This window comes from Dunckerocampus dactyliophorus, chromosome 1 (assembly GCF_027744805.1).
Source record: "Dunckerocampus dactyliophorus isolate RoL2022-P2 chromosome 1, RoL_Ddac_1.1, whole genome shotgun sequence".
Taxonomy (NCBI): Eukaryota; Metazoa; Chordata; class Actinopteri; order Syngnathiformes; family Syngnathidae; genus Dunckerocampus; species Dunckerocampus dactyliophorus.
Window position 1 is genome coordinate 37,538,568 of NC_072819.1, and position 15,528 is coordinate 37,554,095.

Sequence of the window (15,528 nt, forward strand, 5' to 3'; positions counted from 1 at the left end):
GAATCAGGTATAAATTGTTATAAATTGAAACTGGGGAAGATGAACAACTGCGGCCAGTACAGATCATGGTTTTATATCGAAACTGCCTTATGGCAGATGTTGCAGCTGGTTGATGTCTCAAAACAAGACTTACATGCAAGGGCTCCACACACCAGGAACCCACTGCGGATGATTGATGTACCAGCCAGAAGAAAGCAACAGAAACTTACTGACACAGGTCCAGAACTGGGCCTGCTGAGGTGAATTGGCTCAGTGTCCCTTTCTCCTTGGTACTCTCATTTTGTTGGAAGCTGCAGAAGTTGATGAGGAAGCGCTCAATGGCGGCTGCTATCCGGTACTCGCGACAGCGACAGAGTGGTTTAACGTCTTTATCATAAAAGTGCTAAAAAAACACACACATCCATATAAAGCCTGCCGTTCTTAAATCCAATGCTTTATTTCCTAGTATCAATGCAATCGATTGATTACCTTTTTTAAACGATTTTAGATCGATATGTCGTCTGGAATGGCAACTTGCTGACCATTTGTTGGATCATATGAATATAAATCGATACATCAATGTAGTGGATGAATCGTTACACCCCAATTGAATGATATCTAACATAAAATGATTGAGGTACTGTAGTTATGGTCAGGGTTTTTTGTGTACATATTTCTTAAACTTTCCCAAATTTTTTGGGCGTTTTTAGCAGATATCGAATGGCAATAAATGTTATTGATCCTTGTTTCAGAGCAGGCAAAATTTAAAACATCTTGTTTAGGGATTATGGTTTTCAGTGACTGTTTCCATGAGTCAATTGTGAATTGCACATAACATGTAACCACGGGTGACAAATTTTCCATGTTTGCTCTGTTTGTTCTGTTCTGTGACTGCCACACTGAGGTTTGAAGTCGCTGGGGCAAACATGGCATTTTGAGTTTGGAATTAATTTCCATTTGAGTCATACCCTTAGGTGATACTACAGCGCTTTGATGTCAACTAGCCAAAACAACATTTTCTTAGCTCCATACAAATGTATTACGTCAGTTGTCTAAAGTGATTCTAAGACATTCTAACAGTGCATGACACATTTTTATTCAAAGCAACATTTAATGAGGAAGCTGTACTTGCCTTCACAACAAAGGGTTATTTGCAGCTGCAAAAGAGAATACATTTTAAATAGTGGGGTATTACATGATAAACATAACCACAAAGAACCTGCAAATTTTCATTGACGTGTTAAAGGTGTTTGAGATTGACACATAGTAACACTGTTGTGCCAAATATTTGAATGCAAAAACGCATCAGTGCCTTTCCCAGCAGAGAAGTGTGTGTGTGAAATTGTGTTGTCCACTAACTGTAATGAATGCCGTTAAATCCATTGTTAAAACAAATTACTTGACTCACGTGTCAGCAGGAGCTAAATTGTTTAAATAATTACAATGCTGTTGCATGTTTATTTTTTTTAACAGTGACACGATGTGAAAATGTTGTCAGACAAAAAGAGGGTGGAGGGTTGCCTGGCTGCTCGTGAGGTTTTCATCCCATCTACTTAATGTGATGTCATTAATTATCTTACCTGATTACTGCCCGTCTGGGATATGCACACTACTGATGCAACGCCTCAGTGCTAAACACAAATCCACCCATGCACAAAAAAACTGCTGACAGAAACTGACTTAGATTTAGCTCAAAAATAAAGTCATGATCAGTCACAGAAAACTGTGGCATTTTGGCTGTATGTTAACACAATGGCATTTTGGATTGTACAAAATCAATCCATCCATTTTTTATACCACTTGTATACCACTTAGGGTCACGGGTGACGACTCGACGCCTACCCTAGCTGACTTTGGGCAAGAGGCATGGTACACTCTAGACTGGTTTACACCAATGGACAATGTAGTTGGACAATTGAAATGGAGCCGCACGGTGGCCAAGTGGTTTGCATGTTGGCCACACAGTCGGGAGATCGGGAATCTCCGCTTGGGCATCTCTGTGTCGAGTTTGCATGCGTGGGTTTTCTCCGGGTACTCCGGTTTCCTCCCACATTCCAAAAACATGCATGTTAGGTTAACTGCCGACTCGAAATTGTCCATAGGTATGAATATGAGTGTGAATGGTTGTTTGTCTATATGTGCCCTGCGATTGGCTGGCGACCAGTCCAGGGTGTACCCCGCCTGTCGCCTAAAGTCAGCTGGGATAGGCATATCCCTGCGACCCAAATTTGGAGCGGCATAGAAAATGGATGGATGGAATTTAAACGGACATGCATGACTTTAGGATGGGGGAGGAACCCGGGGGTTACACGAAGTTTTGAAAATGACACAGTGAACATTACCATATAACGTGTATTTTGTAGGGCTGTCAATCAATTATAGTTTGAATCAAGTTCATCGTACTGTGTTTAATTGGGATTAATCAGGATTGATTGCAAATAATCTCATGACCCCCATAAAAATATTTTAGCATTATTTAAAAAAAAAAAAAGTCCCATCATGCAGAAACACATTTCACAAATGAACACTTTGTGCAAAATAAGACAAATGTTGCAAAATGCAATACAAGTTGTAGAATAAGTGTTCAAATGCTGCATGTTACACCGAGTGATTCTTCCTGAGCCATCTTGGATTTCCGTAGTTTTCACCTAGTTTCCTGTCTTGTGCTCTTACCTTGTTTTCCGTTTGGCGCTATTTGCAACTGCTAAGCTGTCACTAGAAAGCATGTGCAGCGGTACCTGTTTCTCACAAGTAGTCAGCACTACCAATCGTAAACTGCATATTGTCCATTTACTATTGTCCACTGGGCCACCGCGGAGCAGAGGTCAAGAGTGAACACTTTGAGAGGGGCCAAGGAGCAAATAACCTTCTTTTTCTCAGTGTTACTTTGTATACTTTTAATAATAAATGGATCCACCATTGTGAACAGGCAACTCTCTGACGGCGTTGTGAACAAATTGTTGCTCCAACTTATTTAATCTTGTGTATATCGTATATCATATTTCAGAAATGTATTCAGAAAAAAGATAATTTATGGGAAAATAGATCTGAATTGTACAGTACAATGTTTTGTTTTTGTTCTATTAGACTGAAGGTGACCTTTTCTGGTAAAAAAACAAAAAAAAACGATGTCAGGAATGACAATTGGAAAAGGGACACTGGGACATAATCACTCCATCACCATAACGGATTGAGGTGTAAACATTCACACTTGTGTGACACAAAATCACACATCCTGGAAATGGAGATGTTTTGCTTCCATGAAGAGTGTTATCTACAAAAAAAAAACCTTGACCCAGGAAAACTCACACTACAGAAAAATATGCTTTCACCCAGAGGAAATAAGTACTTTCTAGCTTGGCTGTTGTGTTTGTGTATTGCTTCTTTTTTTTTTTTTTAGAAGGAATAACATCTCTCATACAATCTTATATAGTAGTATGAATGTTACTTGCTTTTTGCTCAACCTTGCTCATGCAAAAGCAAGTAGTTGTTTATTATTACCAGAATAAATCTTTGGCTTTCTGTTTAGACAGATTGATGCACTTCATTTATCCTGCGAGGGAAATTGGGGGTTTTTGCGTTAATTCTGGATAGAGCACATACATCTGCAAGTGTCTGCCCTAATGAACCGCCACTGTACTTTGTTCCACAAAGGGGATAGTAATATTTTAAATTAGTGGTATGAAGCTTACTCAACTGACACAAAAGGAACAGCCAGTCGCCAGGGACATATAGACAAACAACAGTACACACTCATTCACATCTATGGACAATTTGGAATCTCCAATTTGCCAAACAGGCTTATTTTTGGAATGTAGGAGGAAGCTGGAGCACCCAGAGAAAACCCATGCACAGGGAGAATATGAAACTCAACAACTCATTGATGTTTCAACAGATACTGTATATGAACCCACTTCTCCTGACTGTGGGGCCAACATGCTAACCACCAGGCCACCGTGCGGTCGTGAGCTTTATGCGAATATTATAAGAAAGAAAATGTCCACTTTCGTTGCACAAAATACTTGAAATTGCCAAATCGGGCACAAATTGAGGCAATATTTACTTCCGTAAGCACAGGACAGAAGTGTGTGATGTCGTGCTTTTTGTTCACATTGACAAGTTGCATTTTCTTTTTTTATGATGTGAACGACTGTTATGATCACCTGCTGCTGATGTTATGATCAGCCTTTACACCGCTACACATCGCCAGATAACTCACCAAACTTGACCTCCACAACACGTCATAATCACCTTGTGAAGTAGACAAGTGGAAAAGAACGTTTAATACACCTCTCAGCCACTTGGAATACCTGCTCATGCCCTTTGGCTTGCCGAACGCTCCTGCCGTGTTCCAAAACCTCGTCAACAACATTTTCCGAGACATGTTTCCTTTTTGGGTGTCTTGACGACATCTTTTCTACTTCTCTAGAGGAACATATACAGCAAGTCCACTTGGTCCTCCAAAGATGATTCGAAAATATTAGATAATAGATAAAGTAGTTTATTGCAAAAGTAAGAGTATGTTTACTAGGAGTGTCTTACAGTACAACTCGGAACAGTCTGATTTGTCTATCACCCTCGGCGTTGAATCGCTTAAAAATGTTTTGCGATCAAGACTGTACTATTCAGACGACAAGGGGGTACCCACGGCTGCTGCTGAGTAGGGATGTCACAAGACACTCAGTTCACGAGACGACGGGACAAGACGAGACAAGATTTTAACTAAAAAGTACAATTAAAAAAAAATAACAGTCACGTTAGTTGAATACAGTGTTCCCTCGTTAATCGCAGGGGATAGGTTCCCATAAGAGCCCGCAATAACTGAAATCCGCAAAGTAGCCAACTATATATTTTTGTACAATTATCATATATGTTGTAAGGCTGTAAAACCTCTCACCATACACTTTATACACTTTTCTCAGACATGCAATAACATTTTTTCACATTCATCTCCTTTTTAAACACTTTCAAAGTTCAAATTTCGTTTGAATGTTAACGATCAACCTACAAGGTTGGACACAAGAAATTATGAAGTGACTCACGTATATTTCACTCCTCTGACCCGTCCTGCCTCGTCCTGGCACCATTTGGCTGTAGCGTTTTTGTATCCTTGTTAAAACATATTGCTCCTGTAGCAGTATTTTACTCCAGCTGGACAAATCTTCAACTCTCACATGGGTATACAACACCCTCTACTGGTAGCAGTAGTAAATACAATAACAGACACATACAACAGAGCACCGATAGATCTAATACACCACAAGGACGCAGAACACAATGCGCGTTCATACGCTGTTAAAAAAAACATGCAAAACTGCACTTACAAAAATCGAGGGAACACTATACTTTGAATGGGGACACATTATACTTAACAAACTCACTGAAATTCTGAAGTATTTTTTAAGTCAACAGACTAAAGTTAGACTAACTATAGTATTGTCCCCTGAGAAGATATAATGAAATGGTTGTGAAAGGGGTGTGTTGTACTCTCTTTTGTGATATACTGAACTGTATTTTATTAAGAAATTGAGTGAAAGTAGGTGCAATTATTCAGTTTTTGCCTTTTCTAACAATTGGCCAAATACTATATTATATATGGAGCATCTTTGAGAGTTTTCAATAATAACACCTTAGTGTTATTCTTTTTCTCAATGGGGGACATTTTGTATTTAGGACCAAATTTGTTTACAATAGATGTACGGTGTATTTAATTGCAAGGTGATGCTACTTGAGTGTCTGAGGCCTCTCTGTCACAGTGAGGGATAAGATTCCTGCTTATGATGAAATCAAAGGTCATGCAGTGTGACACAGCCTCTAATAAAGGCAGCACATCACTATCATCCTCATTATCGCCCTTCTCCATTGACCTCATCTCCTGAGTTGCACTGCTCAAACAGCAGAAAGGCTCGTTAGTCTATTTGAGTCCAAATCGGTCTCTCAGTGCCAAGAGGTATAATTGCAGCAGCTGCAGGTCGATATACAGTACTGTATAATATGTGAATAATACAGTGTTTGTATACAGGTTAGTATGGACTCACAGACCAAAACAATTTTATCTTGTTGGACTGGGTGACCCCCTCTTCTGCTATCGTCACACAGCTGCAACTCCTTCAAGAGCAAGCCTGTAAGCTGGCAGCTGAGAGCATTGTCATTCCCTGACACAACACAGAAATTGAGGTGATAAAGATAAAAACCTCATGTGTTTCTCTCACAGTTACCCAGGGCAAAGCTGCTCCTCATTCCTCAACAACGGAATACATGAATTACTGAGACCCCCTTCGCTTGAAGCATTTAACATTAGTGTGTGGAGCAACATGAAGCGTCTTGTGGTTTACATGTATTGTTTTTTTTTTTTTACAAGTCTCACAAGTCCTCACTGGAAAATGGATGTGGAAAAAAATGATCTTGCCAGGTCACTGTGATTGATCCAATATTGCCTTGCAACGTCTGCTGGTGAAAATAAGATTCTGAATAAGGGGCACCAGGGGCCAGTCCACTCTATCATCACCCGTCCTAATGTCTGCATCTTTGCTGTGATGGCACTGTGAGACACAAACTGTGCAAGTGGGAACGGAACCTTGGTCAGGACCAGTTTTTATAAAGCCAGATGGCTTTTTTCTTCAACATCAACCGGCAAGGTGATCCTCAGCAAAAGATTATCATGGATTTAAATATTTTTACTAATGAAAACAATACTTTAATATAATAATACTGTATTTTAATCTAAATACAGTTTACAGATGTTGTTCTTTAGTGTCAGATGAGAATGGAGTGCCTGGACCGCTTTGGCTGTGGGGTGTGGCCCCTTCCGGCATTCCTCCACTGCCCACCAGTGCCAACTCACACACCTGACCACTCTTTTTAATGCACTACATATGCACAGGCATACATAGGAGGTAAAGGGTAAGCGCAATGCTTATTTTAATGCGCAACACACAAGCGCAGGGAGAAGTATGGGAAAGGGGACAAAATAAGATTTAGGATTGGGGTGCGTTCCATTGTGTGGTGATTTGCCTGGCCTTGGCTGTGTGTGTGCTGGGGGTGCTCGGGCCCTGCCTGCTTACGGTGGACTGGGCTGACCAGGCGGTGAATTGCAAATAATCTCTGCCTCTCAGGTAATCAGTCAGTAAAAAAACATCCATCCATCCATCCATCCATCCATTTTCTATACCGCTTCATCCTCATTAGGGTCGCGGGGGCCTGCTGGAGCCTATCCCAGCTGACTTCGAGCGACAGGCGGGGTACACCCTGGACTGGTCGCCAGCCAATCGCAGGGCACATATAGACAAACAACCTCACATTCATACCTATGGACAATTTAGAGTCACCAATTAACCTATCATGCATGTTTTTGGAATGTGGGAGGAAACCGGAGTACCCGGAGAAAACGTAAAAAAACATAACGATATTAATTAGAATTTGTATTAATAATTTTTAAATAATTAATAATATTAATTTTATTTGTATTCTCCCTATTTTGTTTTAAGTTACTTTTCTTCTTAATATTTTTTTTATTATTATATATGTATTACACACATACAGTGCACAATGGATGGAAACAAGTTTCATTTCAAATGTGTTCAGTTGTGTTGTCTTTGCTAATATTTAAATTTGGTTGATGAACCAAATACATTTAAAGGGATAGTTTGAATTTTTTTGATATGAAGTAGTATGACATCCCCATCAGCAGTGGACTATTGCAGTAACGCCGAGCGTTTGTGAGGTCTGATTTTTTCCGAGGAGGCATTTTTATGATGCCAATGTATTACTCTTTTGAACTCATATTGTTTTGAGAAGCCAAATGCTTTACTTAAGTGGCCCCAGCACTATGTTCCTCATCACAGAAATCCGACCAGAGTACTACTGTGTACTATATGTTTTTGGTCACATGTTTTTGGGTTGAAAAACAACCCAACTTCCACTTGAAGCTTGCTTATCACTCTGTGGCCTCCTTAGAATCTTGTGATATTGATTGAAAAGCATCTCCTCTGTTGAGCATTTACAAGCCCAGTTGCCATGTTTACAGCAACAGGAACATTTTTAAAAGCATGTACAACACAGTATAATATCCATCCATCCATCCATTCATCCATCTTCTATGCCACTTATCCTCACTAGGGTCGCGGGTATGCTGGAGTTGATCCCAGCTGACTTCGGGCGAGAGGCAGCATACACCCTGGACTGGTTGGCAGTCAATCGCAGGGAACATATAGACAAACAACCATTCATTCATACAACATTCATACCTACGAACAATTTAGAGTCACCAACCTAACCTAACAAGCATGTTTTTGGAATGTGGGAGGAAGCCGGAGTACCTGGAGTAAACCCACACACGCACGAGGAGAACATGTAAACTCCACATAATTGAATATATAATATAATATAAAGCATGATTGTGGTATAAACTCTATCACCCATTTGCATTGTCTTATGATTTCTCTGATGGTGAATTAAGTGGTGAGGAAAGGACTTCAATAGCTATCTTCCGCACCGCGTTGTTGCAGAAGGATGCAGCTTCATTGCTATCTGGTCTCCGTGTACACTTTCATCACTGGTTCCTCCTTTTCTATGGATGTAAACCAACATACAGAGCTTTTTTTTCACAAGCCGAAATGACATAAATCCATGAGTGGCCTGCCGACAGACCAACCAGCACTGTTTATATTATTTTGCAAGATGACATCTGATCATGGGTTAGCAATTCCATTCACTCTGCTGTTTTCCAGACCCAGCTTCTGCAGTTTTATGAGGGCAGGCTGAGATAATCCACTTGCTCTGGTATAGCTCAGAAGGTGGAGGTGCTGCATAGTGACTGGAAAGTTTTTGCTTTAACATCTAGAAACTTTTTATGAATGTGTTAAACACTTCTTCCTTTTAATGGAGCTGGTAGGCCCCATTGGTGTAGCAGTCCACCACAGTCCATTAATGTGAGTGAATGAGGCAATACCAATGAGGCAAAGCATTTTGTGCACTGTTAACAGACAATTACGTCACAGATAATTTTACAAATTCTTTCCAAACCTGATTTTGACAAGCTGCCTGCCTTCTTTTTCATCAAATGATGCATTTACGCTTATTGAATTTAAAGATGCTTGTCTTAATGGATGCTTACCATGTTTTGCTGAAGGGGATCTGCTGCTGTAACATGCACGGAATGGTTGTAATTGGATGACTTTCTACTCTATGTAATTTATCTTCACTCTATAATAGTTCTCATGTAACCATGTAACCCACCTGATGTGAATGACAGTCGAGAAAACTCGCCATCAAGCTAAAAGCCTGTCAACTCAATGTCCTGTGTGATTCTTAAGGTGTCAGGGAGTGAGGCTCACCAATGTACAGTACATCCGCACAGGTGCACCAGCTGGCATTCGTTACACTCACACCCCCCCAACTGTGCAGCGACTAATGATGAGCATTTAGAGGTATGAAATACCTATTTCTTAACACATGAAGTGGAAAAAGGAGCTGCATCCACTTTTTTAACACACGCAGCAACCATGTGGCGTCCAGTGATCGAAGGAACTGTAACTTAACCAGTGACATGAGGTTAGGTTCATGGCTGGTGTGGAACTGACTCCTTCTGAGGTTTTTTTTTAATGTTAATACAGATTGCTCATTAAAAGGACAACGAGAACTAGAAGACAATAATTCACCTTGGTTAAAATAATGTTTTCTAATTTTTTTCAAATACTCCTTTGTCCCATTTATTTATTCTTAACTGAAAAACATTTTGATTCTTACCTTTTATTTGTACATCGAGTTATGATACTTTGTTATAAAAGTTTGGTAACCGTCTGTTGAACTTGGGTATACATCGCGGTTCGAACATGAGTCCCTCACTCTATCACGTTTTTAAAAAAAATCGCTTAATTAATAAATTCTCACTGTTTTGTGGTTTGACTATGGTCAATTCGTTTTTTAGTCAAAACATATTAAAAGATAGGTCATAGTAGTATTCTGGTCACTAGGCGTCACTAATGTTACATTGATAAGACTTTACCTGACATTACACTACCTTAACTTGCACTACATTGAGTCATCCATGGATGCACAGTCCGCCATGATATAGTGAAAACAAGTTCTCCTCCCATTCCGTGTGGAAGTGGTATGTTTTGGCTTCCTACTTTGTCCTTCTTCTCCATTCAGTTTCAAACCCTTTGTTAACTTTACAATAAATCAATTGGAGGCTAAGTAGTTAGCTTGGTAGCTTGCTACGTATGCTTAAAGCACCAGCCGCGTCTTATGTCCCTGCACAGATCCAGTAGCCTGCACGTAAGAGTTGCACAATGTGGTGTAAAACAAGCCAGCAGTAGAGCAGCAGTGTCCAGTATTTTACAAATGTATGTGTATTAGGGCTGTCAAAAATAACGTGTTAATGGCGGTAACTAATTTATGGTTATGGTCTGGTTATGGTTTAATGTTATTTGAACATGCATGCAAGTTACAATCGAATACATCACATAAATCAATTCACAGTTCCACATGTCCAAAAGGTGTCGGACTAAGCAAAGTTTATTTAATCCGACCCGTCACCCGTTCCACATCTTGTGCAGTACAATTTATTCACTTCCTGTAATTCATATGTGATTTTTTAATACATAGAGTAATGATAAGGTAATGTAACAATATGATTATGTATTTATTAAGATTTTTTTCACAATTAATATAATAATCTGTATAATAATGAATAAATAATCATAAATAGAGACAAGCATAACAAAACAAGTTCAAGACGCTTCTGCCTTGTATTTTGCTAACATGCAGTGCATGTATTGTTTTTTGAATTTGCTCATCTTGGCGCATTATTTGAGTTCCTTTCTCAATCTGTTCCATAATTCAATTCCACATACTGAAATGCTGTGGGTTTTTAGCATTGTAAGTGTTTCAAGTTTAGTTTTTCCCTAAGATCATATTTCTCCTATCTTGTAGAGAAGTACTGTATTTATTTATTATTTTTAATTAATTTATTTATTTGTTTATTTATTATGTTGAATATTTTTGTGTAATTAACGCATGCGCGCCAGAGCAAGCATGCCTCTCTGTTATGACTGCAGACGAAGTTCATCACTGTGCTTTTAAGCGCAGTGGTGCGTCCCCATGCAGTCACACAGAGTCTGATGCTCTTTTATGTCTTCATTCTGACCTGAACACATCAACAGCAGTACAATTCCAACACCATATACTGTACGTATCTCCAACTCACACACGTTTCTAGTCCGTTCATCCTTGGAACGACACTTCCTCATTGTCATTACAAGAATGCGAAATGCATTCAGGGACACTTCAGACATCACAAAAATGGCTTTATAGTGCGTATGTGTGTGTGTGTAAACAAACAGGAAGATAAATAAAAACATGAAGTGGATATTGTTATCACCCACTTCATAGCTCTGGTAGTATGTATGGTGGAAAATACACTGAAAACAAGTAAATTTATCATAAATTATGTGATATCTTTGACCGCAACCCCTCATTACTCATAACACGGTTTAAAGTGTAATTCAAATGTTCTGCTACTATTAAAAGAGACTATTGCTAGACAAATAGATTTTTAGACTTGTGTGGTATCTTTTAGTTTGATTGACATATTCAATTCATTTGGAGCTGCTAATACACACAAATACTGTATATGTCATGCTGTCTTGTCATTTGTCTTTCTGATAGTTAAATAGAGTAAAAATGGGCACATTTCAGACATAGTTGCTAATGGCGATTAATCATGATTAATTAATATAAACACTTCGATTAATCTAATTAAAATCTGTAATCATTTGACAGTCCTAATGTGTATGTATGCCAGATGCATGTCAGACTGGTTGCCCTGTATATCAATCAAGTGACAAACGTCATGGTGAGGATGGATGATAGGCTGACGTCAAGCTTTTTTAAATGCCTTTCAATAGACCCACATTATGTTCAAAATACTACAACAAGGATTTTTTCCAGTGCTAGCGTGTGAGTTAATATGTCTTATTATTGCTTATCATGTCTACTATAGTAGGTAATACGAGTATAAAGTTGACTATAGGGGTGTTATTTCATGTCTATAGGGTTCTAATAATGTTGAAAACCATTTTAGAAGGTCCTACACAGGTTTTCTCTGCATTAACTACAAAAGTATTCAATTTATTAGTATTGAATAATTTTTCGTGGAAATTAATTTATCACAGTCAGGTCAGGAACCAATTAACCGAGATAAACGAGGGATGACTGTATAATACTATATCTTGGCTCCTCTTGGCTGCCTGGCGACCTCCCAAACGCCAACTCTGCCGGCGCACGGATGTCCTGGCCCAACATCAACAGGGCAGGGGTGCAGGTCGTGGAACTCAGTACAGCTGACAAGCAGACCATCAGTACCAGCGGAATGTGCCGGTCCCAGTCACAATGATGGTTAGAGGTGAGGATGGTGAGCTGCTGCTGCATGGTGCGTTTAAATCGCTCCACTAGGCCGTCACTTTGCTGGTGCAGTGGCATGGTGCATGTCTTTTTCATGTCACATGTCACTTCGTAGTTTGGCAACACATACGCCTCTGGCCATTTAGTGAAGTAGTCCATCACCCACAACACATACTTGTTCCATTTGTCCAATGCAGAAAAAGGGCCCATAATGTTCATGGTTATCCTCTCCATGGGCTCCCCGACCCTTTGCTGCTGGAGTGGTGCGTGAGACCGGTCCTGGGGCCCCTTACAAGCTGCACACTCGTCACAGCACTAGCAGAAGTCCTCCACATCTGACCACAGTACAATTCTTGCTGCAGCCATTGGAGCGTCTTTGTGCTCCCAAAGTGGCCTGAGCCAGTGCCCTCGTGACATGCTCTGTCTCTGCATTGTCTCTCTGAGGGCCACAGTCACCACCACCTGACACCTCTCTTTCCCGGTGGCTGGCTCTTTCCACGCACTCTGTCCTTCGTGCTCGGCACCGCAAACTTGCTCCACTGGCCTTTGGTGTCCATTGACAGTCCTATCATGCTCTCCCACGACGGCCTCCTACCATCTGGACCCACTGTCGCACTGGTTTGAGATCGCTGTCCTGCTCCTGCTTGACCGCCCACTCTGCAGCATCCACTGCCTCCAAGGTGCAGCATGACAGCCCACCAGCAGTCTCGTCTCCGTACAGCGCCTTCTTTGTGGCATGTCGCCAGTTGCAGTAGCTACAGCTGTCCACATCACACACCCACTGGGAAAGGCCATCAGCATTGGCACGATGAGCCCTGGCCCTATGGATCATGCTGAAGTAGAAGGATTGCAGCCATCATGCCACTTAACTTTCCAGTTCTCAGAAGGTAATGAGCCACTGTAGCGTGGCATGATCAGTTCTGATGGTGAAGGGCACGCCACACAGGTAGTACTTGAAGTGGCATGGAGCCAGTACAACAGCCAACAGTTCACGTCTGGTCACACAGTAGTGCTGCTCACTTTTATTCAAGATGCGTGTGAACTAGGCGACTACTCGTTCACCTACCAGCCCCACCTGCAATAACACCGCCCCCATGCCTACATTGCTAGCACAAAGGGCAAAGCTGGATCTGAGACGGTGAGGACAGTAGCGTTCATGAGGGTCCTCTTGAGTTTGGAAAACGCTTCCTGACAGCCTGGCATCCATGCAGAGGACCAGTTGTTCTGAAGCACGCGGAACAAGGGCGCACCGATGCAGGAAAACCCTTTCTTCCACATACAATGCTGTCCTTTCATCCCTTCTTAATCCATCATTTAGCCTCTAACAAATAAACAAGGGACAGTCACCTTGGTTTCAGGTGGGTCCATGACCATCATTACATCTGAATTGAAGTGCATCGGTGATGTGAGTCTCTTCTTGACCCCATTGTATTGGGGTCAGAAGCTCCGGTTTCAACCCGCTGCATGACTGCTATTGTGGGACAGGACTTGTTGACTTCGGCACTCGACTAAAAGTAAAGGAGGAAGCCGGAGAGTATGTAACAGACATGCCTGACACTAAATGCGGCGAGCATTGACCCCTGACTTCGGCGTTTCACGCCAAAAATAAAGAGCTATGTCGCAACGCAGAGGTAAACAAACATGGCGGCACCCATCAGTACATGTGGGACGCTGTGAAAGCACTGTAATTACTGTAAAGGGAGCTGGGAAGCCTATAAAACTCACAGCTGGCCTGTTCAGGTTGTCTTAGAAGACGTTTCACCTCTCATCCGAGCTGATGATCGTTAGGATACAATATAGGCGGCGATGGTCGTTTGGGTTTTGGGTGGTATCGCCTTTGTTCACATTCCATTCATGCCACCTTGTTTCCTGTTACCTCTGCGTTGCTCTGTCATGGCGCCCCAACTCTATTTTTGGCGTGAAACGCTGGAGTCAGGGTTCCATGCTTGCCGCATTTTGTGTCAGGCATGTCTGTTACACAATCTCCGGCTTCCTCCTTTACTTTTAGTCGAGTGCCGAAGTCGCCAAGTCCTCTCCCACAGTAGCAGTCATGCAGCGGGTTGAAACCGGAGCTTCTGACCCCGATACAAAGCCCCTATTTGTGGTCAAGAAGAGACTCACATCACCGATCCACTTCAATCACTTTATTTAACAGCAGACAACACAATGGAGTGAACATTCACACAAGAGCTGCTGTCGGCCACAACTCACGACAGTCACTCACATACTCTCAGCTCCCCAGCCAGCACATCCCACTCAGGCTCGTGACGTCCCAGGCCCCGCCCCTTAAAGGCCCAAACACACAAGTCACAGACACTACAGTATTATTTACATTGATTGATATTTCATCTTGTCGAGATTTCAGTTTTTACAATATAGTGTTTTTACCATTTCCATCCAGTTAAAACTCTAAAAATGCGAGTCTGAAAGATAGAGGATATGTATATGAAGTATGTCACATCCAAAACATACCCTCATGATTCTAAATTAGATTTTCTTCTCCTAGGAACACAAGAACATACAGTACTTGTGTTATTCTGATCCAAGGCTGTGCGCCACTGCCATGATTGGCTGAAAGCTGATGACTCATTTGAACAGGCTTGAGAGAGGCTGGCGAGGAGAGGGCGGATGGGTTGGTGGTTCGGGGGATGGTCAGGAGGAGTGGTGTACGAGGGGGAACATGAGGTGGGTGAGTAGATTTCACCCACAACCTCTACAATTTTACATTGTTGTTGTGGGAACACAGTTTCACACTCACACACACACAAATACATGCAAATGTAGTCAACTTAAGGTAAACACATTCTCCCAGACGTGAGGGAGAGAGACAGAGAGGGAGGGAGGAAGGGAGAGAAACTGATGACAGCCAGCAGCCCCCAGCCTCCTCTCTGCTGTTGCTACAGTTGGGTGAAAGGCACTACAAGCAGAGCTGCTCGTCGTGAGACTGGAAGGAGGGAGAGTGCCGTGAGCCGTGCATGCATTGCAGAGCAAAGCCAGTTAGTCTGCTGGTATGAGTCCAGCTTGAGCAACTCACTCCAGCCCTCTGCACATCTCAGTCGCTGGGAGCTGCCACAGAAGCAGGTGAGTGTCTGCAGCATCTTGATGGAAACACTCCTTAACCTTAGCCTCACTATGATGATTACC

The 15,528-nt window shown here is 41.6% G+C and overlaps 1 protein-coding gene across 3 annotated transcripts in view; it reads left to right on the forward strand.

Moving 5' to 3' along the window:
* The first annotated feature begins 15,043 nt into the window (after positions 1 to 15,043).
* Positions 15,044 to 15,528, forward strand: part of LOC129180378 (prickle-like protein 2) — a 36,146-nt gene continuing 35,661 nt past the window's right edge. The window contains exons 1-2 of one of the 3 annotated variants that reach the window (XM_054774824.1): positions 15,052 to 15,069; positions 15,288 to 15,465. The gene's annotated coding sequence lies outside the window, so the exon portion shown is untranslated. Of the gene's footprint in view, positions 15,466 to 15,528 lie in introns of all 3 variants that reach the window. The other 2 variants (XM_054774816.1, XM_054774808.1) reach the window with 2 other exon arrangements.